General features: G+C 24.8%; 1 protein-coding gene across 2 annotated transcripts in view; it reads right to left on the minus strand.

Annotated features, from left to right (window-relative positions):
- LOC112597001 overlaps positions 1 to 6,900 on the minus strand; it is a 113,701-nt gene that overhangs the window by 100,550 nt on the left and 6,251 nt on the right. For both annotated transcript variants that reach the window (XM_025342900.1, XM_025342899.1), the window contains exon 2: positions 3,851 to 3,938. The gene's annotated coding sequence lies outside the window, so the exon portion shown is untranslated. The remainder of the gene's footprint in view (positions 1 to 3,850; positions 3,939 to 6,900) is intronic.

Here is a 6,900-nt window from a genome sequence, read left to right on the forward strand (position 1 = left end):
GAAAAATAAATAAATTGACCTAACCTGCTTAATGATATAGGCTGATCACTATTCACTCGTCTACTCAATGATATATCTTTTTATTCAAATTTAACATTCATCACATCACAGTAACCCACTCAATACCATACAGCAGAGCGGTATCCACTTGCCTTTTTTTTTTTTAATTTTTTTATCTTTTAAGTCTAAGTATGTTTATACTTTTAAATGAAACATTGATAGGTATAAGAAAATATTAACTTAATGTTTTTTTAAAACAATTCGTAAAAGAAAACAACACTTTACTATTGAAATATTATTTTTATTTATCTTCATTATATATTATTTTATATTATTATAATAATACTAAATGATTTAAAAATATAAAATTTACTAAAATTAATATAATAAGGTTTAAAAATGTAGAGTCTATTATTTAGTAGTAGTTTTTACAATTCAGGTTTATCTACAGAGGTGCTGCGTATTATTGAATTACGTGAAAACTAGGTAGGTAAGTATTCTCACTTGCACAGTGACCGACATTTAATTTTGCGCAATACATTGAATTATACGGGCATTAAATTAGATTTCATATTATAGAAATCTAAATTGGATGTCATTAATGCGTATTCGGTGTTGTAACCTCATTTTAAATAATATATTATCAATAATACATAAGGAATTACATTTTTAATAAGATCAGATAATAAATACGTTAGAAAATATTAACATTATTTGTAATATATCTAAATAACTATCGAATAGTAATAATATGGTATATGTGATTAAAAATTAAAAAATAAAATAAAGCAATAAATTTCAAATTTATTCCAGGGTGTCAACTGGTTTAAAATAAATAATAGGTATATATTTTTAAACCGACGAAAAAATATTTATGATACCGAGTAAAATTACATAAATATATTTCATAGTTATTATATACTAAAAATAAAAAAAACGGGTAAATAAAGTATAGGTGTAGTAGGTATCGGGTATAATTCGTCATTGAATAAGTTATAGTAATGGATGAGCTACCAAAAATGATTTTGATTAAAAATATTAATATAAAAAATGTATTTAGTTAGTAGTTACACCATTGATAATAGAATATTGTTTAATCAAAAGTAATACAACATGAGAGACTAATTCATGCCAAAAACGAGTCACATAATATATTATATTATTTAATAATAATTTATATTATATTATTCCATACAATATTTCTAGCAATTTATAACTAGATCAAAACCGGGATACGTTATTTTTTTATAATGATATATCATTGAATTCAAATTTAATTGATCAATCACAGCGACACCTACCATACAGAGGTGCAATAACCACTTCTCAGCATTTTTTTATTGTAGCCTCATTATTATTATTTAAAATTTATAGTTTTTTTTTTTTTAATTTGTATTAAATGGTTTGAGAATAATTTTCAGTTTGTTATTCATTTGTAATATTATTAGCACTTTATAACACAAAAATACAAAATAGCAACTTACGCATCACTATTTAATTTTAAATGTAATAATTCCTTCAATACTATTTGATTCCATAAAATTGAAAAAATTTAGGTATTCAATTAACCAGTCAAATAATGTTTTAAACTTAATGTTATTTTATATTTACCTACGGTAGTTCATACTTTTAGTCAATACACGGTGTAATTTATATTAATAGTTTTTATTCGTAAATAAAAACACTGTTCAAATAAATTGTTTAAACTTTTACTAAATACAAATTTCAATATAGGTACCTAATTTTAAAGACATAATATGAAGTAGGCTTAAAACCCAAAAATACTCATTTATTTATTCTAAGTATACAGTGTTCATATGCTAAGACAATAGTGATCGTAACAAATAATGCGAAAATTAAGAAAGCAAATACTGAAAAAATAAGGAAAAATATTACCTTTTTAGAGATATTAAATAGACACACAATGTGAACTGAGGTAAAAATATGCTTAAGCATATGAGAATAAAACATTTTTTATTTATTATCCAGGTAATATATTTAAAAAACAAAATTAGTTTAATAGATGACCCCGCACCCACATGTTTATTGACAAATAAGGTAAGTATATGTGTCAAATTTTATGTTTTGTCTAGTACAACTAATTTTGTGTTGTTTGGTTTAATATAAAAATGAATTTACCTATTATTAAACTTAAAAATAAGAATATAATTTAAAGCATCTCGTAGGTTTTTATTGATTTTTTTATTTTAAATCAATTACAACAAAGTAAAATATAATTTTATTATGCTCGTAATAACTCATTTCAAAACCAAAATGTAAATAAAAGTCTACAAAATTCCCAAGATTATATTCTTTTCTTTAAATTTGACTATAATAATTACTTTTACTCTAATAATAGAAAATTAGTTCTATTGAACGCAAATTTACTATTTATATGTTTTTAAGACATGCGAATAAGGCACATAAGGGCAGATAATAAGATCATTTTTTTTTTTAATGTACTTTTTACAAAACTCAATCATAACTATATTATATATCAAAGTATAAATATAAATATTAAAAAAAATATATTTATTATTTAATATTTAGCCTACACTTATTAATTCATAAACCTAATCACTCAAAATGATTATTATTGATTATAAATTTATTATAAATAGATATATGAGTTTAAAAAATTAAAAAGATACACGTATCTACGTTTACTTATAAGTAAATACAAGTTTGTATTTAGAATAATAATGTATTGAATCAAAATTCTATTCCCCAGATTTTGAATAGCAATCAGTAAAGAAAATCATTAAACTGTTACCCCCGAAAATAAAAAAAGTTCTTTGTTAAAATATATTTCTATGCTTGTATTTTTAACTAAACAAAATTAATTTGTTTCTTTATTTCATAATAATATCATCGTTAATTTATATTATCAAATTTAGAAACTAATACCCCAAAGAAAATAACGGAATAAAGAAATATATAGAATATAGACAATATAGTATCGCAATTATTATAATTAATAGAAATTACTTATAACTGTCTAAAATAAAAATACATACTTCACAATTTTAAAATTATATAACATAATTTTAACAACTTGGGATATTTTTTTATTTCAAGTTATCTCAATAATTATAATTCGTCATAACTATACATTATAAATTTAATAAATAAATAAATAAACTCGATTTTAAAATGGTATAGAGAAACTAATATTTTTAATAAATAAGTACCTAAGTACACGTATACAATTTAAAAATTATATTTATAAGCTACAGTTTAGAACATTTAAGTTTTAAGAGTACTAATTTCATTTAAAAACGGAGGGAAAATATTTTACCATGTAGGTCATTAGTCAATGGTTTGGTACAACAGCAGTATCATATGGATGACACTTTTTGTATTTATAAGACGTTATGGAGATCAATAAAACGGCAGTGTTTGTAATACACGTCATGCATCATTAATTATTCTGACCCGAATGGCGAATACTGTGTTAAAACTAAAACAGTAAAAATGTCTACTTTATATGGGTTAATTTAAAAAAACCCATAATCTTACGTGTGAAAACTGATAACTTCTTAAAAATACAAATTAGAGATCTCATTAATTTGACTAGATTATGTTTTAGTTTTAATCAGAATATTATTTTGCTATTGCAAATAACATGAACATTATTGAAATTTCTTTTTTAACTTTAAATTATTTTAAAATTCTTTTCGGAGAAAATCTACGCATCACAGTAACATTATTTGAAAACTATAAGACTTGTATTTAAAAACTAAAATAGTATTATTTTTTCCTAGGTAACTTATTTTATGGTAGCTATAGTAATATAACATAAATATGCATGCAATACGATTACACTCTTATAGTAGTTTCATATAGTTACCTTTTATACTTGATTTACGAAATCATCTCTGTAATCAGTATTATTGAATAGCAATAATTTTTTTTTTTTTTTTTTTAAAAATTTCAATCTGTAACAGAAAATAATGTAGAATAAGTTTTTTTATTCTTGTCAATGAAAATATTATATGTATATGGAAAAGATCTTAAATATATTATACTCGTTGACCAAAAATGTATGTACCTGCTTTTTAAAGTTTTTTTTTCTATTAGAGAATGGAAATATTAAAATAATATGGTGAATATAAATATTAAATAAAATAACCACAATTAATGTTTATATTTAATTTGAACTTTTTGTTCATTCTCAATTACCTACATTATTGCAAAGAAATTTTCAAACAACCATTTACTAAAAAGTTCTTTTTAAATCGTTTGAAATGCTTTCAGATACCCATTAAAAATTCGTCAAGCCTTTAAAAATAAACCAAAGAAATAGTAACAATGAAAGCGTTCAATTTATCTTACAAGAAGGTGTTTACCACTTTTATTCTTCTTAGCATCATTTTTTTTTTAATCAGAAGCATTCATAAATTCTTAATATATTGTTTACACTTTTAATATAATGCATTATATGCTTATACCAACCTCACTAATCTAAAAAAAAAAATGTAATAAGCAATCAATACTATAAATATGAACATTTTTTAATGTTGTATAGAATATTTATTTAAAACAAATTATTAATTAATTCCAACAAATAATTTATTTTATTAATATTTAAATGAAAAAGTATCTGGTCAGCAATTTTTACTTGGACAATATTATACTATCGCTTAATGTTGATATATGCCCTAAAATCTAATAATACGTATGTCGTGTATTTTGTTAAAAATTTGAATGTACCTAGCAATACAAAATTAAGACTTTTGAGAAATATTTTCAGAACCTAAAACTTAGTCTGTATATAACTATTCGGTATTTCATTTTTTATATTTTTCTTATATTGAAATGAATATTTTACTAAAGTTTTTTTTCGTGTTATAAAATATTTTTATTTCACAATCTGTGAAACAGTTTACAATAAGCATAAGTGATGTAATTTTTTTTTTTTACTAAGGTTTAGCTTTAATTTTACACATTTATCTATATACATAATTATATTATTCAAATAACACTCATAATAGTCGCTGAAACGTATAAATAATTGTATATCCCTACAATAATAACCTGTGAATAAAATTAGTAAAATGATGTGTGTGTTACCTTAACGTACTGATCTCAGCTGATAATCTACTAGAAACAGGCGTGTAATGTGTATTGATAAACAAGACGTAAGCAAATGCAGTGAAAAAAGATTTTGACAGTATTTTTCTAGGACTTTCCAATGTAAAACACTTTACGTAGTCACGATCGTTTACGCGAAAGCAGTAAATTTGAGAATCGTTGAACATCGGGCAGCCATCTTTTTCTATTAAGACTAATAACGAAAAAACTGCTGTTACCCGCTTATGAGTAGGTATGTGAGTAAGAAATTGATCATGGTCACAAAATTTAAAACACAATCGAATCGATGTAATTTTAAAAACAAAATTTAAGTACAAGACTCATTTTATTAGAATTTTCTTACACTGCACACCGCTACTGTTAATAAGCACCAACTTGGTCTAATAACGCAAGAATGATAGTTTAAATCTAACAGCATAACGGGCATGGAAGAAAATATTGGAAAGCACTGTGTTTTTTTTTTTTAAACTGAATGACCTACCAAAGAAAACATTATGGTTATTCACTCAACAACATTTATACGTACAATAGTCAACATGATTGATTTTCATATGGTTTACATAACTATAGTAAACAAACAACTGTAATAATTTTTGTTGGTAATTTTTGGTTAGAAAATTGCGGCCGCCAACTCACTATTCACTATTATTTTCGTACCGTCCGTTTCTCAATGTTTCTTGATCAAAAAGTTTTCATGTTTCTCGTTTTAAACGAACGCATTAAATACAAAATTTTTTTTGCTACGCGATAATATATTAAAAATCCGATTATTAAACATATTCTTAAGAATCATTGCATCTCTAGGTTTATCCCAGCCCGTTACCCCAATTGCCGAGGGTGGTTAGCTGAGGTTTTAAAATGCAAATTTCAATTTATTTACATATAGTATTTTATTAATAATTAATAATCATACTCATATTCATATTTAATAAATTCAATTATTCTATAATAACTAAAAGACAAGTTATAAAATATACCACTAAGAAATAAATATCTAGTTTAATTATTAAAATTCTTAATAATTACAAACAATACGATATTAATCTTAAATAATAACATAAGATTTAAATTTAAAAAACATATTTTAAGCATTTTACGAGAGAGGAAATGGTCGAAACTGTAATTTATACATCTTTACACTGCTGTCCCCGACTTCGCATTCCAATATGCGAATAACGTTGTCGTATCTATGCAAATAACACGTATAATAAATCTTCAAAAAAACTTGTATTACCTATTGTTATGTTTTCATAATTTGATAGTAATTTTTTAATATTATTATATAATAGAATAAACAGTTATATATTATTAACGATTTAGACTTTTAACGAACTGTCTGCAAACGAACGCGTTCCTTAATATTTGCCTTGATGCCTAATAAGAAAATTACAGCGACACTATAAACATGAAAAAATGATTGCGCCAAAAACGAGGCATTCACTATTGTGTTTCACCCACGATGCCGGTGCCAAAAATAAATCCGTAAGATCACCCGACCTGCAATCGTCGTCCGAGTGACCCGTTTGTGATGCATGGCGTTTCTTCGTCAACCGTTGTTGTTCCGAATTCCCTACGTTGGAAACAGTGGAATGAAAGAGCTCCTTAGACGATACCACGGTCATATTATCCCTCTTCCTCTAGCGGAGGGGGTATTGGTACAGAAGTGATCCCTTAGTTAACGCGCCAAATATATTTCGTATCGTCGTCGATCCGACCGGCGGCGTCGATTAAAGCTCATAAGCCTTTTACAAACAGCGCAGTGTGTGTGTGTGTGTGTGTGTGTGTGTGTGTGTGTGTGTGTGTGTG

Source organism: Melanaphis sacchari, unplaced genomic scaffold, assembly GCF_002803265.2.
Source record: "Melanaphis sacchari strain LSU unplaced genomic scaffold, SCAv2.0 Contig36_pilon_pilon, whole genome shotgun sequence".
Taxonomy (NCBI): Eukaryota; Metazoa; Arthropoda; class Insecta; order Hemiptera; family Aphididae; genus Melanaphis; species Melanaphis sacchari.